Raw genomic sequence first — 23,694 nt, 5'->3', positions numbered from 1 at the left:
TTCTGTAGAAAAACTTGCCAAGAACAATCATGGTCACGAAAAAACTATGACTGCCTACGTCATACAACATGGCACATAACAAACGATTACCCCTCCAAAGAAGAACTCTCAGGTGCGTCCAGTGAACTGAACAGTGTCTCTCAGTTCAGGCATCAGATCTATAAACCTCCTCACACTAAGCCCAGAATTAGACATAAAACACTAGCAAGGGCCTAAACAATGGTTCAGTAGCTCTAAAGTTTCCATACATCACAGAACAGTATGATTGGTAGTCAAGCTGCTAAAGCCTCAAGTCTGGCTGGGCAGCTGGCTCACTGACAATTGCAGCCATTAGCATCCATTCATTCACAAAAGCATCGATCAAGTGGAAGCAGATCAGAAGGTTTCACAGCCTAGCCTGATCCCAACACCTAACTGTCCAGTAAAACAAGCTTTGTAGGAAAGACTGATGGCCTGTGATTGGGTTGAAAAGAAGCCTGGTTATTTTCCCTCTCCCCCACTCCTCCTGTCTGACCACAGGTGGAAGGCCCAACAACAACTTTGCCTTAAATTAGCTAACTCTGAACAGGTATGGGCCACCCAGTCTACATGGCTCAAAGTCAACACCAAGACATTGGAATACAACTTGTATTTTAAAGCAATTTATATCATGTCTTTTACAACCTCGGGATGTCACACAGTACTTAAAATCAATCCAGTACTTTGAAGTACAGCCTCTACCGTAACAGAGGAAACGCAGCAGCCACATTCAGAGACCCTCAAAACAGTAATATGATGGACAACAATCAGATCTGGATAGGTTGATTGGGGAGAAACATCGGCCAGAGAACTGAAACTCCATTCTTCAAAGTCTACTCATCCAAGAGGTACACAAGATCTCAGCAGAATGCCTCATCTTGAAAATGGCATTTAAGGCCATACAGAACAAAGTGAGGTATCAATAGATTAATACGTAGATCAGACAAATATCCAACTTGTGACAACAGGTTTTCAACACAGGCAAGTGCAAGTCATTCACATTGGCTCCAAAACGAATGGCTCAGAATACTTGTTCAATGATGAAAACTGTGAAACAGTGGCAGTCTAAGATCCCTGGACACAGATCATTAAAACATTTTTTAAAATGAAGTGCCGGTTCCGGTGATGTCATCGTCCAGAATGGCAGCTTAAATCAACAGCTCCTCCGGAAGCAAAGATATCTAAATTGATAAGGGGGGCAAGAATGGGAAAAAAGAATGGAGATTAAAAAAAGCATCACTGCAGAGCCTACGGAAGAGTGAGGTGCAACGCGCGGCTCTCCTACATGTGCACGTGGTGGCGAGGCTGACACTGGGCCGCGTTCAAGTGAAGCAGCAAATATGATAAAAATTCTGGAAGAGATAAGGGAAGTCCAAAAAGATATAAAGCAGCAACTCAATGATATCAAGTCAGAGCTTGCCAACGTCAATCAGAAAGTAGCAGTGGCAGAGACGCGAATTGAGAAGGTGGAAGATCGCGTGCAAAACGTGGAACAGATACTAAGTAAGATGATAAAAATATTAAATCAACAGGAAAGTAAATTGCTTGATCAGGAGGGAAGATCGCGACAGAAAAATATCAGGATTTATAATGTTCCCGAAGGAACGGAGGGATTGTCGGTGACGGAGTTTGTAGAAAAGCTGCTGCGGGAAGCGCTGGAGATTCTCCTGACTATGGAGATTGAAATTGAGAGGGCGTATCGTTCGCTCGTCCCACAGCCTCCTGAAGACAGAGAAAGTAAGCCGCGCTCCATAGTACTTAGATTCCTTCGATTCAACAGCAAGGCGGAGATCCGACAAAGGGCCTGGGGTAAGAAGAGGGTGTTTTGGAACGGGAAGTTGACATATTTCGATCATGATTACCCCCAGCGGTCCTACAGAAACGGAAGGAATATTCTGAAGCGAAACGAATATTAAAGCAAGAAAAGATTAAATTCCAAACCCCATACCCTGCCAAACTGAGAGTATTTTACAAAGGAGAGATACGGCTATATCAGACAGTAGAAGAGGCAACTACAGACATGAACGACAGAGGACTGCCCGTTAGCGTGGTCAAACCAAGGGAAAGTCTGGCTGAGCAGTTATCCCGATCTGCTGGGGAAATAGTAAGAGAACCGAGAAAGTGGGGGGGGGGGGGGGGGACACGAGAGAAGGATATTAGAAAGAGACTGTGAGTTCTCCGAAGACAGCCCTCACCTCCTCCAGAAGAGCCATAAGGTTTGGCTAACTTTAAAAGTGCGGATAAACTAAACGGAAGCAAAAATAGATGGTGATATACCTATCTCAAGAAATACATATTATAATGTGGATTTTATATTACTCAATTTTTTTTATTCATTCATTCACTCCTTTTTCCCCACCTAAATGAGAATATATATATATGGGAGGAATACACAGGGAAATCATTCCTGTGTCTCCCCACTGATCTTCCTCCTGGCACTTATCATTGTAAGTGCAACGAGTGCTACGCATGCCCTTACATTTCCTCCCTCACCACCATTCAGGGCCCCAGACAGTCCTTCCAGGTGAGGTGTCACTTCACCTGTGAGTCGGCTGGGGTGATATACTGCGTCCGGTGCTCCCGATGTGGCCTTCTATATACTGGCGAGACCCGACGCAGACTGGGAGATCGTTTCGCTAAACACCTACGCTCTGTCCGCCAGAGAAAGCAGGATCTCCCAGTGGCCACACATTTTAATTCCAATGGCCCATTCCCATTCTGATATGTCTATCCATGGCCTCCTCTACTGTAAAGATGAAGCCACACTCAGGTCAGAGGAACAACACCTTATATTCTGTCTGGGTAGCCTCCAACCTGATGGCATGAACATTGACTTCTCAAACTTCCGCTAATGCCCCACCTCCCCCTCGTACCCCATCCATTATTTATTTATATGCACACATTCTTTTTCTCTCTCTCTCTCTCTCCTTTTTCTCCCTGTCCCTCTGACTATACCCCTTCCCCATCCTCTGGCCTTTTCTCTCCCCCCTCCCCATTTTCTTTCTCCATAGGCCTCCTGTCCCATGATCCTCTCATCTCCCTTTTGCCAATCAACTGTCCAGCTCCTGGCTCCATCCCTCCCCCTCCTGTCTTCTCCTATCATTTCGGATCTCCCCCTCCCCCTCTCAAATCTCTTACTAGCTCTTCTTTCAGTTAGTGTTGACGAAGGGTCTCGGCCCGAAACGTCGACTGTACCCCTTCCTAGAGATGCTGCCTGGCCAGCTGCATTCACCAGCAACTTTTATGTGTGTTGCTTGAAATTCCAGCATCTGCAGATTCCCTCGTGTTATAGATTTTTTTACTTACTTTTATAGGTACTGCAGCGGGGGCCCTCAACTCACGGGTAGGAGGGGCTATCCCCCACGGCTAGACGTTTCCTCTAGCTCAATCCAGGGTCATCTAGAGACCCCAACCTTGGAATCAGACCTTCGTTACCTTTTTTTTATTATTCGCGTTTCTTGGCTCTTACTTGTTCAGGGTGTAGATCGATTAAGTTATATTCTGCAAATTTCAATGGCATACTAACAGATAAATACACATGGCTAAGGACAAAGTAAAATTCATTTCTTTTAATGTCAATGGACTGTTAAATCCAATCAAACAAAGTTAAATTCTATCAAAAATGAAAAAACAACAAGCCCATGTAGTATATTTACAGGAAACTCACTTCAGTGATAATGAGCATGGAAAATTAAAGAGAATGGGTTTCACTAATTTGTTTTTCTCCTCATATAAATCAGGACATAGAAGAGGAGTTGCTATTTTCATCTCAAGCAAGCCAAATTTTGAAAAAGTATTCGAAATGGGAGATAAGGAGGGCAGATATGTTCTGGTAAGGGGGAATATAGACGGAAATCCAGTTACTTTATTGAATATATACGCACCCCCAGGAAGAGATATTAGTTTCTTCCAGAAAATTACTAATATTATGGTAACGGAAACAGAAGGTCTCTTGATATGTGGGGGAGATTTAAATTTACAATTACAACTAAAGTTAGACTCTTCCAATAGAAAAACTTATGAAACAAAGTCCTTACATAAGAAAGTTAACACTCTTTTTGAGGATGTTGGTCTAATTGATATATGGAGGGATCTTTTTCCCCAAACGAAGGGATTACACTCATTATTCTGCCCCCCATTCTGTATATACAAGAATAGACTATTTCATAACATTTGGAAAAGATAAAGACAAAATAAACACGTATGGAATTGGGACAATAGATGTAAGTGACCATGCACCTATATATTTATCTGTTGATTTTGACCTACAACCAAAGAATACTATCTGGAAACTAAATTCAAGTCTACTCAATGATTCCTATTTTAAAGAACAAATTAAAAAAGAAATTGGTCTTTACATAGAATTCAATGATAATGGAGAGGTTTCACCTCCCATTCTATGGGATACTATGAAGGTTGTCTTAAGAGGGAAAATTATAGCAATATCTTCATATAAGAAAAAAAATAAGGGATAAAACATTAGAGGAATTACAAAATAAGCTGAAGGAACTAGAAAAAAAACACAAATTGAGTTTGGCACAGGATACACTAGAGGAAATTTTAAAAATTAGGAATAAAGTTAATAGTTTGGCTACACAAGAAATTAGAAAAAATTTAATGTTTCTGAAACAGAGACACTATGAAAGTGGATCTAAATCTATGAAAATACTGGCGTGGAAACTGAAAAAATGAGAGCAGAAAATACAATTCATAGAATTAGGGATCCAAGAACAAAAGTGATTAAAAAATAAGGTAAGTGAAATTCAAGAAGCTTTTGAAATGTTTTACAAAACTCTATATTCCAAAAGTTCCAGGGGAAAGCATAACCGAAATTGACACCTTCTTGAATTCTTTAGAGTTACCCACTTTAAGCAAAGAACAAAATAGAACGATGACTGCTGACATAACTGAAGCTGAACCAAAAACCGCAATTAGTGTGCTTAAATTAAGCAAGTCACCAGGATCAGATGGATATACCGCAGAGTGGTACAGGGAATTTAGAAATGAGTTAATTCTTGTTTTGCTCCCCACACTGAACTGGGCTCTAAGAAAGGTGCAAATGCCACCCAGCTGGAAGGAGGTGATAATCTCAGCTATACTGAAAGGAGGCAAGGATAAAATGGAATGTGGGTCATTTAGACCAATATCTGTTCTTAATGTGGATTATAGGTTATTTACCTCCATCATGGCCAAACGATTAGAAGAGTTTCTACCCACACTGATACATAATGATCAGACAGGTTTTATACAGCAACGCCAAACACAAGACAATATACGAAGGACACTTCACAGTATGGATCATATAAAAAAAATGAAATTGAAGCAATAGTGATAAGTGTGGTCGCTGAAAAGGCATTTGATTTGGCTAATTGTAATTTTCTTTACAGAGTTTTACATAGATTCGGTCTACATGACACAATTATTAAAACTATACAGGCACTATATGACAATCCTACTGTTAGGATTAAAATCAATGGATATTTATCTAATAGTTTTACCCTAGAAAAGGGCATGAGACAGGGTTGTGCATGGTCACCGCTACTCTTCGCATTATATCTGGAACCATTAGCTCAACACATCAGACAAAATGAAGATATCAGGGGAATTACTATTAAAGGGACAGAACATAAATTGGCCTGTTACGCGGATGACATTTTGATCTATCTAGGGCAACCAACATACTCTTTACCTAAATTGATGCAATCCTTTGAACAATATGGCCAATTATCAGGATACAAGATCAACATAGATAAAACCCAACTACTTTCATATAACTATAGCCCACCAAGAGAAATGGAAAGTAGATATCCTTGGGCATGGCAAACAGAGTCTGTCAAATATTTGGGCATCATTATGCCAAAAGATTTGACAAAATTATCAGAATGCAATTATCAGCCTATATATAAAAAAAAATTAAGGAAGATATAACAAGATGGAACCTAATTCCTTTTCTTGGTCTCAGTTCAAGGATTGAATCTATTAAAATGAATACAGGTGTCCCCCGCTTTTCGAACGTTCGCTTTACGAAACCTCACTGTTATGAAAGACCCTGCTAGTACCCTGTTTTCGCAAACAGAACGTGTTTCCACTGTTACGAAAAAAGCAGCTGCTCTCCCCCAGATTTGGAACGACATTCTAGCCGGCATTGCTTAAACACATGCCTGTGAGCAGCCATTAGCAAGATGAGTTCTATGGTATCGGAAAAGCCTGAAAGAGCTCGTAAGGATGTTACACTTAGTGTAAAACTAGACATAATTAAGCCTTTTGATCGTGGTGAACGAAGTAAGGACGAAGTGAGTTAGGCTTGTGGAAGGTGACGAAGATGATATTGAAGAGGTTTTGGCATCCCATGACCAAGAACTGATAGACGAAGAGCTGATGCAATTGGAAGAGGAAAGGATAACAATCGAAACCGAATGAAAAATGATAAAGTACGACTTTAATTTTAAAAGGGTACGTAGGTTTAGGGGATATTTGCAGGATGGTTTGAGTGCTTACAAAGAACTGTATGATAGAAAAACACATGAGGCTCAGCAGTCAAGCAAGTTTTCCACATCAGCCACAGCAGACGACAAACCTCGACCTTCGACATCGAAGTGGGCAGAGATAGAAGAAGATGAGCTGCCTGCTCTAATGGAAACAGACGACGATGAGATGACACCCCAGTGTCCCACTACCCCAACACCCAGGCCACGGACAGATACCAATTTGTGGAGAATGCAGCGGTAGCCGGGAGACACACAGCACATCTTTAAGAAAAAAGCCGAAATAAACATGCTAATTAACTAGGTGCCGCCCGACATGTAATTGTCGGCCCAGATCAGAGGGGATGCAATCGGCAATCCACACTGATCTGGGCCGACAATTACGTGTCGGGCAGCACCTAATTAATTAGCTTGTTTATTTCGGCTTTTTTCTAAAAGATGTGCTGTGTGCCTCCTGGCTACCGCTGGACCCCTGCATGCTTCATGGCAATGTATCAGGTCATTGCCTGGAGGGTGGGGGCCACTGCACCACCCCAGCTTCGGACTCAGCCTAACACACCATCATCAGTGTGCTCGGCGCTGTCCCAATTCCGGTAAGTGATACCACACTGTACATACATTATTTCTACTTTATATCAGCTGTGTATTTTTACGTGTTATTTGGTATGATTTGGCAGCTTCATAGCTTAAAGGTCACTGGAGAGAGTGTTTTTGCCAACAGCGCTTGCGTGAGATTTTCTGCCAACGGCGTTTGCGTCGTGTTTCTACGAACAGCGCTTGCGTGAGATTTTCGCTACGGAGAACAGTTCAGTAATGATTGTGGAGAAGTATTTCTACTTTATATAAACTGTGTATTTATCATATCATTCCTGCTTTTACTAAATGTTACTGTTATTTTAGGTTTTATGTGTTATTTGGCATGATTTGGTAGGTTATTTTTGGGTCTGCGAACACTCACAAAATTTTCCCATATAAATAAATGGTAATTGCTTCTTCGCTTTACGACATTCTGGTTTATGAACCGTTTCACAGGAACGCTCTACCTTCAGATGGCGGGGAACACCTGTATACTGCCCAGATTACTATATCTCTTTCTGACCCTACCAATAGAGATTAACCAAAATCAATTCAATGAATGGAACAAGATGCTATCAAGATATATACAGCAAGGTAAAATGCCTAGAGTTTGTCTCAAAACTTTGCAATTGGCCAAGGAAAAGGGGGGATGGGGCCTATCTTCTCTTAGAGATGACTATTTTTGCAGCTCAGTTGAGAGCTGTGATATGCTGGTGCAATCCATCATACGACGCTCAATGGAAAAACATTGAGGAGAGGATACTTTCCATCCCCATACTGGCAATTTTGGCTGATAACAACCTAAAAAGTTACATAAATACTATTGATAACCCATGGGTGAAATGGACTCTTAAAATATGGAAAACTATTATAAAAGAATATAAACTAGAGAGAGAGACATTGCAATTCTTAAATGGTGTGCACATGACTCGGATTTTACGCCGAACAAACTGGATGCTAGATTTAAGGACTGGACAGCTAAAGAAATAACAGCTATTTGCAATATAATGACAGAAGGAACACTGTTCAGTTTTGAAATGCTCAAAGAGAAACACTTACTAGAAAAACAAGACTTCTATCGATATTTACAGATGCGACAGTATGTTAATAGGACGGTTAAAAATGTAACCAAGACATGTTTGATCGAGCTATTTAGAAAAGCATATAATTCAGACAACGGTAGTAGAATAATTTCAAGCGTGTATAAGGGTTTGTCAAATCTTAAAACACATTTGACTTCATACATTAAAACAAAATGGGGAAGGAAGGAGGGATAATAATATCTGAGGAAGAATGGACAATAATATGGAGGTATCAATGGAAGTGTACCAGTTCACAGAAATGGAGGGAGTTCAGGTGGAAAAACTTGATAGGATAGTTTATTACACCCTCTCAGAAATCCCATTATGATAGTAACCTCCCTGTTTGCTGAAGAAATTGTGGAAATCAAAATGCAAACCATTATCATATTTTCTGGGAATGCCCCGTTATCAAAGACTATTGCAGTGGGATATGATTGAGTGAGTTTTTTTTGGGTAGGTGATTTGTTTACACTTAAATGACTTTGGCCACCAGACTTCTATTTGACAAAGTACTGTGGATTGAGTCCACAACAATGCGCTTCCTAAAAAGGTGTGAATACCAGATGCTTCTGGCGCCGTAGTTTGACCTGATGCTGTAGTTTCGAAGACAGTATTATCTATACATTATAAATATTAATTGTCTTCTATGTTAGCACAGGAAATGCCAAATAAATGTATCGTAGACTTAACTTGCATTCCTAAAGGCTGTGGATACCAACCCAGACAAGTTGGCATCGGAAGGAAAGGATGGTGTGATATTTTGTATGTAGCTTCAATAGGAAGCATTGTCTGCATTGTCTATAACTTTTAAGTAGTGATTGCCTTTGTGTTTAGCATATAAATATCAAGCCCAGATTGAGCTAGCAGACCTTTCTACCGAAAGCGTCTCCGTCCGTATGATGCCTGCTGTACCTTGTTGCGTCGAATAAAGAAGCTGCTTTGTATCTACCAGTGACTCTGCCTCTCCGATGATTTCATCCACGATACAACAGGATACATAGTGCCCTACAAGACATCCTTAAATGTGAAATACCCTTAGAGAGTAAGACCATATATTTTGGGTATATACCTCAAGAATGGTTGAAAAGAGATAAATATTTAATGAATAAACTGCTAGTGGCTGGTAAAAAGACCCTTACCAGGAAATGGTTATCACAGGAGAGCCCAACTTTAAATGTATGGATGGAAATTACAATGGACATTTACAAATTGGAGAAGATAATAGCATTTGTTAATCATAAGTTGGAACAATTTGATTCATAATGGAAAAATGGTTTAACTACATAACACCTCATAGGCCTGATTTTATTTTCACAAGTCAATGAATATGTTGTAAAAAAAATCATTCCCTACTTTGTACATAGTTTTCTTCTTTTGATTGTTCTTTATTTCCTCTCCTTTCTTTAAGTGTATACCTCAGATAAATATGTGGAGATTTGTGACAAATATGACTATATGATTATATATATGTGTATAGAATCTGAAATGCATCTTATGGAAATGTTTGTTTGATGATGAACTTCAATAAAAAATAAATCACAAAATAAAAGCGCAAATAATCAAAATGGAGTTTGCGGGATTGGGTATTGCTGGCAAGGCTAAATCTCCATCCCTAATTACCCTGGACAGGCACCTTCTGGAATTACTGCCGTTCTTGAGGTTTAATGGGAAGCAAAAGTAGATCAGAAAGACCTGAGAGATGGGTGAATGGTGCAGGTTCATTCTTGGACAGCTAAGTGTTGGATAACCTCAAGTTTATGAAGTTAACCTGAGGAAAACTGGGCTGAAATGTACTGAAATAATCAAGACCAAGCTAATAAAATTACAATAAGATTTTCAGCAGCCAGGACGATACATGGAGTTAGGCAGTTACAGACGTGGAAATAAGTAAACAAGAGATTCTGCAAATACTGGAAATCCAAAGCAACACACACAAAATATGAGATGAACTCAGCAGGTCAGGCTGCATATGTGAAAATAATTAGTCAAGGTTTCGGGCTCAGGACCGGAAAGGAAGGGGGAGATGCTAGAGGGTGGAGGGGGAAGGAGAATAAGCTCAAAAGGTAATAGGTGAAGCCAGGTGGGTGGGAAAGGGCGAAGTATTTCTCACAGTGTTGATAGGCAGATCATTACATCAGCTATATTGCTGCAGGTGCTGAGATGAGACAGTCTTTCCTATAGGAAATTAGTGAAATAGATATGTATTGTCAGAGTCACCATAACAGATGCTACCTTTTTTATTCTGCATTATTTATTTTAAACTGAATTTAACTTCCAAATCACTACCAAGGGTTTGGAACTGGCATGTCTGAATCATTACTGACGATAATGCCCACAACATAACTAACATATATCCACTTTTGTTTCATCTCAAGAGAGTGTATGGGAGTAGAAGCAAACCATGCACACTTCCTTATAACTATAGACGCAAACTGGTGAGACCATATCAGGTTTATCATGAGCAGCTCTGGCCAATTATTTTAGAAAGGTTATTTAGTAGTTGAGGCTGATTTACCAGAATGACACCTTACCAAAATAGTTGAATAACAAGGTGAGAACACAAAATGTACAACACAAATCTATAATTTATAGCTTTTTTTTTTACACAAAGTTCCCCTAATCGCTTACAGAGCAACCACTTTTTAAGCACATAGGGAGTGCAACTTAGATTAACATAACAGTAATTCGGGTCGTTGGATCTGGATGACAAACAGAGAACAAACAATTCACAATTCCATTGTACTTTAATACAGCAATGTATCTCAAAGCATTTCAGAGAAGTGCATCCAAATAAAAATGATGCCAAGCCACAAAACTGATGTCATGCTGCGTAAATTAACAAGTGGCTTCAAGATGAGAGAAGTGATATTGAAGCAGAGAGATTTACGGAGGGAACTCCAAGGCTCAGGAAGGACCAAGCCAACTGTAAAAGCAGAGTGACTAAATTCTGCAATGACCAACGACCCAGAAGTGGAAGCACAGCTGAAGATTTGGTATTCATTTTCTGTTGTTATTTGAGGAGAGGGGCAGTATGAGTGTGAGGGCAGTTTGTTGTTCTCAGTGTCGGATGTCGGAGGCCCTGGAGTCTCCAAGCCTCCCAGACGTCTACATCTGCGCCAAGTGCATCGAGATGCAGCTCCTAAGGGACCGCGTTACGGAACTGGAGCTGCAGCTCGATGACCTTCGTCTGGTCAGGGAGAGTGAGGGGTTGATAGAGAGGAGTTACAGGCAGGTGGTCACACCGGGGCCATGGGAGGCAGACAAGTGGGTCACGGTTAGGAGGGGGAAGGGGAAAAGTCAGGTAATAGAGAGTACCCCGCTGGCTGTGCCCCTTAACAATAGGTATTCCTGTTTGAGTACTGTTGGGGGGGACAGCTTACCCGGGGGAAGCGACAGTGGCCGTGCCTCCAGCACAGAGTCTGGCCCTGTAGCTCAGAAGGGTAGGGGAAGGAAGAGGAGGGCAGTTGTGATAGGGGACTCGATAGTAAGGGGGTCAGATAGGCGATTCTGTGGACGCAGTCCAGAGACCCGGATGGTAGTTTGCCTCCCTGGTGCCAGGGTCCGGGATATTTCTGATCGTGTTCAAGATATCCTGAAGTGGGAGGGTGAGGAGCCAGAGGTCGTGGTACATATAGGTACCAATGACATAGGTAGGAAAAGGGATGAGGTCCTGAAAGGAGAATATTGGGAGCTAGGGAGTTCAGAAAAAGGACCGCAAAGGTCGTAATCTCGGAATTACTGCCTGTGCCACGCGACAGTGAGAGTAGGAATGCGATGAGGTGGAGGATAAATGCGTGGCTGAGGGATTGGAGCAGGGGGCAGGGATTCAAGTTTTTGGATCACTGGGACCTCTTTTGGCGCAGGCGTGACCTGTACAAAAAGGACGGGTTACACTTGAATCCTAGGGGGACCAATATCCTGGCAGGGAGATTAGCGAGGGCTACTGAGGTGACTTTAAACTAGAATGGTTGGGGGGTGGGAATCAAATTAAAGAGGCTAGGCGAGAGGAGGTTAGTTCACAACAGGGGGATGGGAACCAGTGCAGAGAGACAGAGGGGTGGAAAGTGAGGGTAGAAACAAAAAGTAGTAAGGAGAAAAGTAAAAGTGGCAGGCCGACAAATCCAGGGCAAGCATTAAAAAGGGCCACTTTTCAACATAATTGTATAAGGGCTAAGAGAGTTGTAAAAGCACGCCTGAAGGCTTTGTGTGTCAATACAAGGAGCATTCGTAACAAGGTGGATGAATTGAAAGTGCAGATTGTTATTAATGATTATGATATAGTTGGGATCACAGAGACATGGCTCCAGGGTGACCAAGGATGGGAGCTCAACGTTCAGGGATATTCAATATTCAGGAGGGATAGACATGAAAGAAAAGGAGGTGGGGTGGCGTTGCCAGTTAAAGAGGAGATTAACGCAATAGAAAGGAAGGACATAAGCCGGGAAGATGTAGAATCGATATGGGTAGAGCTGCGTAACACTAAGGGGCAGAAAACGCTGGTGGGAGTTGTGTACAGGCCACCTAACAGTAGTAGTGAGGTCGGAGATGGTATTAAACAGGAAATTAGAAATGCGTGCAATAAAGGAACAGCAGTTATAATGGGTGACTTCAATCTACATGTAGATTGGGTGAACCAAATTGGTAAAGGTGCTGAGGAAGAGGATTTCTTGGAATGTATGCGGGATGGTTTTTTGAACCAACATGTCGAGGAACCAACTAGAGAGCAGGCTATTCTGGACTGGGTTTTGAGCAATGAGGAAGGGTTAATTAGCATTCTTGTCATGAGAGGCCCATTGGGTGACAGTGACCATAATATGGTGGAATTCTTCATTAAGATGGAGAGTGACATAGTTAATTCAGAAACAAAGGTTCTGAACTTAAAGAGGGGTAACTTTGAAGGTATGAGACGTGAATTAGCTAAGATAGACTGGCAAATGACACTTAAAGGATTGACGGTGGATATGCAATGGCAAGCATTTAAAGATTGCATGGATGAACTACAACAATTGTTCATCCCAGTTTGGAAAAAGAATAAATCAAGGAAGGTAGTGCACCCGTGGCTGACAAAAAAAATTAGGGATAGTATCAATTCCAAAGAAGAAGCATACAAATTAGCCAGAAAAAGTGGCTCAGCTGAGGACTGGGAGAAATTCAGAGTTCAGCAGAGGAGGACAAAGGGCTTAATTAGGAAGGGGAACAAAGATTATGAGAGAAAACTGGCAGGGAACATAAAAACTGACTGTAAAAGCTTTTATAGATATGTAAAAAGGAAAAGACTGGTAAAGACAAATGTAGGTCCCCTACAGACAGAAACAGGTGAATTGATTATGGGGAGCAAGGACATGGCAGACCAACTGAATAATTACTTTGGTTCTGTCTTCACTAAGGAGGACATAAATAATCTTCCAGAAATAGTAGGGGACAGAGGGTCCAGTGAGATGGAGGAACTGAGCGAAATACATGTTAGTACGGAAGTGGTGTTAGGTAAATTGAAGGGATTAAAGGCAGATAAATCCCCAGGGCCAGATGGTCTGCATCCTAGTGTACTTAAGGAAGTAGCCCAAGAAATAGTGGATGCATTAGTGATAATTTTTCAAAACTCTTTAGATTCTGGACTAGTTCTTGAGGATTGGAGGGTGGCTAATGTAACCCCACTTTTTAAAAAAGGAGGGAGAGAGAAACCGGGGAATTATAGACCGGTTAGCCTAACGTCGGTGGTGGGGAAACTGCTGGAGTCAGTTATCAAAGATGTGATAACAGCACATTTGGAAAGCGGTGAAATCATCGGACAAAGTCAGCATGGATTTGTGAAAGGAAAATCATGTCTGACGAATCTCATAGAATTTTTTGAGGATGTAACTAGTAGAGTGGATAGGGGAGAACCAGTGGATGTGGTATATTTGGATTTTCAAAAGGCTTTTGACAAGGTCCCACACAGGAAATTAGTGTGCAAACTTAAAGCACGTGGTATTGGGGGTAAGGTATTGATGTGGATGGAGAATTGGTTAGCAGACAGGAAGCAAAGAGTGGGAATAAATGGGACCTTTTCAGAATGGCAGGCGGTGACTAGTGGGGTACCGCAAGGCTCAGTGCTGGGACCCCAGTTGTTTACAATATATATTAATGACTTGGATGAGGGAATTAAATGCAGCATCTCCAAGTTTGCGGATGACACGAAGCTGGGTGGCAGTGTTAGCTGTGAGGAGGATGCTAAGAGGATGCAGAGTGACTTGGATAGGTTGGGTGAGTGGGCAAATTCATGGCAGATGCAATTTAATGTGGATAAATGTGAAGTTACCCACTTTGGTGGCAAAAATAGGAAAACAGATTATTATCTGAATGGTGGCCGATTAGGAAAAGGGGAGGTGCAACGAGACCTGGGTGTCATTATACACCAGTCATTGAAAGTGGGCATGCAGGTACAGCAGGCGGTGAAAAAGGCCAATGGTATGCTGGCATTTATAGCGAGAGGATTCCAGTACAGGAGCAGGGAGGTACTACTGCAGTTGTACAAGGCCTTGGTGAGACCACACCTGGAGTATTGTGTGCAGTTTTGGTCCCCTAATCTGAGGAAAGACATCCTTACCATAGAGGGAGTACAAAGAAGGTTCACCAGATTGATTCCTGGGATGGCAGGACTTTCGTATGAAGAAAGACTGGATGAACTGGGCTTGTACTCGTTGGAATTTAGAAGATTGAGGGGGGATCTGATTGAAACGTATAAAATCCTAAAGGGATTGGACAGGCTAGATGCAGGAAGATTGTTCCCGATGTTGGGAAAGTCCAGAACGAGGGGTCACAGTTTGAGGATAAAGGGGAAGCCTTTTAGGACCGAGATGAGGAAAAACTTCTTCACACAGAGAGTGGTGAATCTGTGGAATTCTCTGCCACAGGAAACTTCTTCACACAGAGAGTGGTGAATCTGTGGAATTCTCTGCCACAGTTGAGGCCAGTTCATTGGCTATATTTAAGAGGGAGTTAGATATGGCCCTTGTGGCTACGGGGATCAGGGGGTATGGAGGGAAGGCTGGGGCAGGGTTCTGAGTTGGATGATCAGCCATGATCATAATAAATGGTGGTGCAGGCTCGAAGTGCTGAATGGCCTACTCCTGCACCTATTTTCTATGTTTCTATATTACAGATACTTTGAGCAGACAACGATTTGAAAGCAAAGATGTGAATTTAAAATACAGTTAACATACATAAAAGTTGCTGGTGAGTGCAGCTGGCCAGGCAGCATCTCTAAGAAAAGGTACAGTCGACGTTTCGGGCCGAGACCCTTCGTCAGGACTAACTGAAAGAAGAGCTAGTAAGAGATTTGAAACCAGCATCTGCAGATTTCCTCATGTTTTGCATTTTTAATATACAGTTAGTGCTTAATGGGAAGCAAAAGTAGATCAGAAAGATCAAAAGATAGGTGAGTGGTGCAGGTTCATTCTTGGGCAGCAAAGTGTTGGATAACCTCAAGTTTATGACGATAACATTGAGGAAAACAGGGCTGGAATGCACTGGAATAATCAAGACTAAGCTAACAAAATGACAAAAGATTTTCAGCAGCCAGGACAATACAAGGATAGAGTCAAGCAGTTACAGACATGGAAATAAGTAAACAAGAGATTCTGCAGATACTGGAAATCCAAAACAACACACACAAAATGCTACATGAATTCAGCAGATCAGGCAGCATCTACGAAAATGAATAAACAGTTAAGGTTTCAGACTGAGATCCTTCAGCAGGACCAGAAAGGAAGGGGAAAGATACCAGAATTAAAAGGTGGGGGGAGGGGAAGGAGGGCAAGCTAGAAGGTGATAGGTGAAGCCAGGTGAGCGAAAAAGGACCAAGCATTTTAATTCCTATCCCCATTCCCGGTCCAACGTTGAATATTTACTCTTTTCCATCTAGATATTGCCTGATCTGCTGAGTTCATCCAGCATTGTGTGTGTGTGTGTGTGTGTGTTGCTTCTTTCTCCTGTTCGTGGCAGTTTTAAAGGCAAGATTGATAGAATATTGATAAGAAAAATTCAGGAATATTAAGGAAAATGCAGGTATATCGCTCAAGTCGTAGGTCAGCATCATTGCAATGAATGGCAAAACATGCTAAATTACCTACTCTTCTGATTGCTATTCCTCAGTACTGCACTTGAGTGTCAGCCTGAATTATGTACTCTAGTCTCAGGAGTAGCACTTGAATTCATAACCTTTATGAGTCTAAATTAAAATTATAACCACTCGGCCACATTTGACAGCTAGTTCTATGTAATTGTCAGAGAAATTTTCATTCAGTGATGGAATAGACTGAGGCACCTGTTGTCCCATGTCATTATACTGTATTACATTGAAAAGCTTTGTGATAATGGCCATCTGGGATAAGCCACTTTGATTTGAAATTATTGAATCGGGAAACTAACTCAGGGGTTCCCAATCTGGTTAATGGCAGGGGTCCATGGCATTGGAAAGGTTGGGAACTCCTGCTCTAACTTATCAATTGCTCACAACCTCAAAGGGGAACCTAAATGTGGTCAATTATTCGGCTAGGAAAGAAATGAAAACCTCCGAACCACACAAATACATCCACCCTTCAACAGATCTACCACCAGCGTTCACCCAGCAGGACAGAGTGAATCATCAAGCAGCAAGCAACAGGAATTCTGCAGATGCTGGAAATTCAAGCAACACACATCAAAGTTGCTGGTGAACGCAGCAGGCCAGGCAGCATCTGTAGGAAGAGGTGCAGTCGACGTTTCAGGCCGAGACCCAAGCAGCAAGGCCCTGTTTCTTCATTCGTGCTTCCATCCACGCACCTTCTCAATATAGAGCGTTGGCTTTCATCCCCACACTCCTCCCTTGCCTTCCTCCAGGTCCTGCACGTTCACTCACCTTTCCCCAACCAGTGTCATTAGCGCTCTTCTCCCGTGTCAAAAGCTGTATCTCAAAGCGTGTGATAATAATAAACCAAACCACTGCAGTGCCTTTTCTTTTCGTCTCCCCTCCCTCCTCCCACCTTTTGCCCCGCTACGCCCCGTCCCGTACGTTCTCCTCGCCCCTGCCCCACCATCACTCACTCTCACGCTGCACGATCAGACTCCGGGACACACACCGACAATCACTTCCGTCCTGCTTCGCGTCACACCAATAACAGTCCCCACAACGCGCCGCGCATAGACCCTATTCTCAGCTGTGTGTCAGTAACTTCGTCCCCTGAACTTCCGTCCGTCAATCGTTCCCATGGCGCGGCCGACGCCAACGACTTCCAAGTGTGCCAAACAAAATAGCACAGAGGAGTAATGTGAAAGAAATCATTGTTAAGTTGCTTTGGAAAAGAAAGAAATGTTCCTACATAAGGAATCTCAGTAGCGAAATGAAGTACAGCCCGAGGTATAAAACTAAGTTTACTTTTAAAGATGCAAACACGAGGAAATCTGCAGATGCTGGAAATTCAAGCGTGTCGCTTACTTTTAAAGATATAACTTTTCAACGTTAAATCACTAATAATGTAAACAGCTAAAGGACCAGGCTCCCGATTGTAGTTGAAGATAAACCCTTGGTGAGAAGTTATCGTTTTGGAAAGTTAAGTAGCGGGTTGTCCCGCGGGTGGCTCGAAGGAAAGAGTTCAGTGTGCTGTTTCCGTCACAACGACGCCGTGTGCTGGAATTGTTTCCCGAATGCTCGTTGTTGCAACTCGAAAAAAGTGACCGGGAACATCGTCAATTATGAACAGAGTTCTCTGTGGCTGCGGCCCAAGGCGTTATCAGAAGGACTTACCACGCTGTTTATGCGATGCTGTCACGTTTACCGTACCGACTAATAATGAGCCCATTGTAGAGCGTAAGTTTAGGAGGGCTGAAAAGTTTTCCTCCGCAGCTGTCGCTCGACACGCTGCAGTTTGTTTGTCCATATAAAACATGCCGTGGAAGTGCAAATAGCCGAGTATTAAGTTAGCATTGTGGGGTTTTCGATCACCTGCTGCAAGTCAACATCACCTTTCACAGTACTGTAGTATTATCTAAGCTGAACGAAACACATTCCGAACAAATTTATAAGCCCATTTCCAAGAGGGTGACGTGTTATGGAATATCCAATTGTGCAATCGATATAAACACGCGAGATTCTGGAGATGCTGGAAATCCAGAGCAATGCACATAAAATGCTGGAGGAATTACACAGGTCAGGCAGCATCATAGCAAGGAATCGAGTCGACGTTTCGGGTGGAGACTAATAATTACATCGGACAGACTAGAGCTCACCGAGTTCCCGATGGAAATTTGCAAGAAACAGTCAAGATACGCAGCAGACCAGGCAGCATCTCTAGGAAGAGGTACAGTCAACGTTTCGGGCCGAGACCCTTCCTCAGGACTAACTGAAGGAAGAGCTAGTAAGAGATTTAAGAGGGGGAGGGGGAGATCCAAAATGATAGGAGAATACAGGAGGGGGAGGGATGGAGCCAAGAGTTGGACAGGTGATTGGCAAAAGGGATATGAGAGGATCATGGGACAGGAGGCCCAGGGAGAAGGAAAAGGGGGAGGGGGAAAACCCAGAGGATGGGCAAGGGGTATAGTCTGAGAGAGAAAAAGGAGAGAGTGAGAAAGAATGTGTGTATATACATGAATAACAGATGAGTTATGAGGGGGAGGAGGGGCATTAGCAGAAGTTAGATAAGTCAATGTCCATGCCATCAGGTTGGGGGCTACCCAGACAGAATATAAGGTGTTGCTCCTCCAACCTGAGTGTGGCTTCATCTTTACAGTAGAGGAGGCCGTGGATAGACATGTCAGATTGGGAATGGGATGTGGAATTAAAATGTGTGACCACTGGGAGATCCTGCTTTCTCTGGTGGACAGAGCGTAGATGTTCAGCAAAACGAACTCCCAGTCTGCGCCGGGTCTCACCAACATACAGAAAGCCACATCGGGAGCACCGGACGCAGTATATCACCCCAGCTGACTCACAGGTGAAGTGTCCCCTCACCTGAAAGGACTGTATGGGGCCCTGAATGGTGGTAAGGGAGGAAGTGTAAGGGCATGTGTAGCACTTGTTCCGCTTACAAGGATAAGTGCCAGGAGGGAGGTCAGTGGGGAGGGATGGGAGGGACGAATGGACAAGGGAGTCGCGTAGGGAGCGATCCCTGCGGAATGCCGAGAGAGGGAGGGAGGGAAAGATGTGTTTAGTGGTGGGATCCCGTTGGAGGTGGCGGAAGTTATGGAGAATAATATGTTGGACCCGGAGACTGGTGGGGTGGTAGGTGAGGACCAGGGGAACCCTATTCCTAGTGGGGCGGTGGGAGGATGGAGTGAGAGCAGATGTGCGTGAAATGGGGGAGATGCGTTTGAGAGCAGAGTTGATGATGCAGGAAGGGAAGCCCCTTTCTTTAAAAAAGGAGGACATCTCCCTCGTCCTGGAATGAAAAGCCTAATCCTGAGAGCAGATGTGGCGGAGACAGAGGAATTGCGAGAAGGGGATGGCATTTTTGCAAGAGACAGGGTGGGAAGAGGAATAGTCCAGATAGCTGTGAGAGTCAGTAGGCTTATAGTAGACATCAGTAGATAAGCTGTCTCCAGAGATAAACAGAAAGATCTAGAAAGGGGAGGGAGGTGTCAGAAATGGACCAGGTTGACTTCATTAGCTTTGTCCTGTACGCATGCTGAGCTCGTTGACTTCATTAACTTCGAGTCCACCAGAGAAAGCAGGATCTGCTAGTGGCCACATATTTTAATTCCACATCCCATTCCCATTCTGACATGTCTATCCACGGCCTCCTCTACTGTAAAGATGAAGCCACACTCAGGTTGGAGGAACCACACCTTATATTCCGTCTGGGTAGCCTCCAACCTGATGGCATGAACATCGACTTCTCAAACTTCCGATAATGCCCCACCTCCCCCTCGTAACCCATCTGTTATTTATGTATATGCACACATTCTTTCTCTCTCTCTCCTTTTTCTCCCTCTGTCCCTCTGACTATACCCCTTGCCCATCCTCTGGGTTTTCCCCCCCTCCCCCTTTTCCTTCTCCCTGGGCCTCCTGTCCCATGATCCTCTCATATCCCTTTTGCCAATCACCTGTCCAGCTCTTGGCTCCATCCCTCCCCCTCCTGTCTTCTCCTATCATTTTGGATCTCCCCCTCCCACTTTCAAATCTCTTACTAGCTCTTCCTTCAGTAGTCCTGACGAAGGGTCTCGGCCTGAAACGTCAACTGGACCTCTTCCTAGAGATGCTGCCTGGCCTGCTGCGTTCACTAGCAACTTTGATGTGTGTTGCTTGAATTTCCAGCATCTGCAGAATTCCTTGTGTTTGCGTTTTTAAAGATATTCGCTGAACTAGCAGACCACTGTTCAGTGAATCAGTGATTCCATCCTGTTTGCTTAATGCATGAACCAATAAATACTGTAGCTTGATTTAATCGATCCCAACACGTTCAAAACCACCGTGCCAGCAGTGAAGTGCGTTCAAATTAAAACGGAAAATGCTGGAAATACTCAGTGAGTTGGGCATATTCTGGGAGGAAGGCCTCAAATGGAATTATCAGAATTTAAGATCCTTTTGGTGAATCCTCCAGTATTCAGTCACAAAAGAATGAATTCCCACTCGGATCTGCAGTAGCACCAACACTGAACCTAAAGCAGATCCAAGTGGAAGTGGTGTACGGGGGCTGAGGTCCAATAGGTGGCTGATCCAATACTGAATCATGTGGATGAATGGCCACATTCCGCTTCATCCGAGCCATGGAGGAATCGTGGGTCTCCGTTGACAAAACTGGTCCCTTTTAGGATCATTGGTAACCAGCACTTATCAGCAATCCATGTGACAATTAATAAGTAACTAATAACCATAGTGGAGACAAACAACTAACTGGACTCTATGCCTATACATCCATGTGGTGGATGAGCTCATGTGCCAGGTCCTTTCCCTGTTGTATCCCTTTATGACTCTACCCCATGTGGGAAATCAATGGTAGCAAGTCCCTAACCTCGACTCCCATCCTGAATAAGTACAGTAATGTGCTGGAGGAACTCAGCAGGCCGGGCAGCATCTAGAAATAGATCACAGTCGACGTTTCGGGCCGAAGCCTTCTCGCAGGACTGGGGGAAAAAGCTGAGGAGTAGATTTGCAAGGTGGGGAGAGGGGAGAGAGAAACGCCAGGTGATGGGTGAAACCTGGAGGGGGAGGAATGAAGTAAAGAGCTGGGAAGTTGATTGGTGAAAGAGACAGAAGGCCATGGAAGAAAGAAAAGGGGGAGGAGCACCAGAGGGAGGCGATGGGCAGGCAAGGAGATAAGGTGAGAGAGGGAAAAGGGGAAGGGGAATGGTGAAGGGTGGGGGGGTCATAACCAAAGTTTGAGAAATCAATGTTCATGCTATCAGGTTGAAAGCTACCCAGGTGGAACATAGGGTGTTGTTCCTCCAACCTAAGTGTGGCCTCATCATGACGGTGAAGGAGGCCATGGATGGACATATAGGAATGGGAAGTGGAATTAAAATGCGCAATCACTGGGAGATCCTGCTTATTCTGGCAGACGGAGCGTAGATGCTCGGCGAAGTGGTCTCCCAACCTATGTCGGGTCTCACCAACATACAGGAGGCAACACCAGGAGCACCGAACACAGTAAATGACCCCAACAGACTCACAGGTGAAATGTCCTGCCAAAGGGTTTTGGCTTATAACATTGACTGTGCTTTTTTCCATAGATGCTGCCTGGCCTGCTGAGTTCCTCCAGCATTTTGTGTGTGTTACTCGGATTTCCAGCATCTGCAGATTTTCTCTTGCTGGTGAATAAATAGTTCAGGTCTCTAACACTGATCCATTTGGGATTCAGTAAATGACTGGTCCCTCCACAGTGCCGTCTATGAGGATCAATTCATCAGTGGTTTCGAACACATTTAAAGGTGAGTTAGTAAATAAATCCTAAAAAGTCAAGAGGTCATGTTGCAACTTTATAAAACTCTGGATAGGCCACGTCTGGAGTATTGCACACAGTTCTAGTCACCCCACTATAGGATGGATGTTGAGTCTTTGGAGAGGATGTAGAAGAGGTTTACCAGGATGCGACCTGGCTTAGAGGGCATGTGCTATCATGAAAGGCAGGATGTTTTCTCTGGAGGCTGAAGGGAGATCTGATAGAGGCTTATAAGATTACGAGTGGACTGAGAGTATCTGTTTCCCAGGGTTGAAATGTCTAATACCAGAGGGCATTTAAGGTGAGCGAGGTAGGTTCAGGGGGGATTTGAGGGGTGAGTTGTTTAACTCGGGAGTTGTGGGTGCCTGGAATGCGCTGTCCAGTACAGTGCTAAAGGCATTGGAGGCTTTTAAGAGATGTTTGAATAGGCACATGGACACAAGGAAGAAAGAGGGATTTGGATATGGTGTCGGTAGGAGGGAATAGTGTTTGGGTGTGTTTGATTTGCTTTTTAGATGGTTCAGCACAACACTGTGGGCCGAATGGCCTGTTCCTGTGCTGTACTCTTCTGTAGTCTCTAACAGTGGTTCATTTAAAGACTCTTTAGTAAGTATGTCCTAAAATAAGTTCATGTAAGGATCAGTCAGTGTTGTTCAGATCAGTTGGATGGCGAAAATGCTAGTAACACGATTGTGAATTGACATTTTCTGTACTGTGGTGTAATAGTTTCTCTCTGATTCATTCCTCTATCAAATCTTCCCTCATTCTGCAATGCTCCAGGGCATAAATTCCTAACCTTATTCAACTTTTCCCTATAACTCAGGTCCTCAGTCCCAGCAAAATCCTTGTGAAGTTTCTCCAACTCCTTCAATATTATTGATTATCCTGAGCATCATTTTCCTTCCATTCTCAAAAACTGCTTCCTACAGTCCCACTCCTTCTGCACTCTCACACTTCTTTTCTTCACTTCTGTCTGGCATCTCCCTCTACACTAACTTCCATCTTCATGCCTCACTCTTTTTGTCCCCTCCCTCTTTTGTAGTTGCCCCATCTCCCTCTGGTTGTTCCTTCAATGGGGTCCACTTTCTGCTCTAATCTGTCCTCTGTATTCACCTCCCTTATTTCCCCACAGGTTTTTCCAAGTCTAACTCCCATGTTTCATCCCTTTTCTACATGCATCTGCCCACCATTTCCTCCATGCTTCATTTGCCTCTTTCTTCTTCTTACTCTGTTCCTCTACCCTCTAACTATAACCTTTTTTTCTCACTGTACCTCTATCTGTCCCCTCTACCCTCTGCACTCTCTACTGTACCCTTTCCGCATTCTCTCCCTCCCTTACTCTATATTCTGCCTTTTTCCTCTGCACTCTCTACCTCTCTTCTCCCTCTGCACTCAACCTCTCTTTCCTTACTGTGGTCTCTACCTTCCCCCTCCTTCCCCTGCACTCTACTCCTCCCATCCTTCCATTACATTCTCTTCCTCTCCCCTTCAACTACACTCTCTCCCTTCTGACCACTTGTTTTGCGCCCCCTCCCGTTTCCTCTTCCTCTGTTTGCTCTTATTCCAACCCCTTCCTTTCTGCTCTCTCCCTCCACCTCCTCTGCACTCTCTCCCTCCTCAGCGTCCAGAGCAGAAGCCAAG

The 23,694-nt window shown here is 43.5% G+C and overlaps 1 protein-coding gene across 2 annotated transcripts in view; it reads right to left on the bottom strand.

The window, feature by feature from the left end:
• The window catches only part of rpap1 (RNA polymerase II associated protein 1), a 187,923-nt gene extending 170,642 nt beyond the window's left edge, over positions 1 to 17,281 (bottom strand). For both annotated transcript variants that reach the window (XM_072265242.1, XM_072265252.1), the window contains exon 1: positions 17,225 to 17,281. The gene's annotated coding sequence lies outside the window, so the exon portion shown is untranslated. The remainder of the gene's footprint in view (positions 1 to 17,224) is intronic.
• Positions 17,282 to 23,694: the final 6,413 nt, after the last annotated feature.

This window comes from Mobula birostris, chromosome 1, assembly GCF_030028105.1.
Source record: "Mobula birostris isolate sMobBir1 chromosome 1, sMobBir1.hap1, whole genome shotgun sequence".
NCBI classification, from domain to species: domain Eukaryota; kingdom Metazoa; phylum Chordata; class Chondrichthyes; order Myliobatiformes; family Myliobatidae; genus Mobula; species Mobula birostris.
The sequence above is the reverse complement of the archived record's forward strand: the minus strand, read 5'-3'. Positions and strand labels throughout refer to the sequence as shown.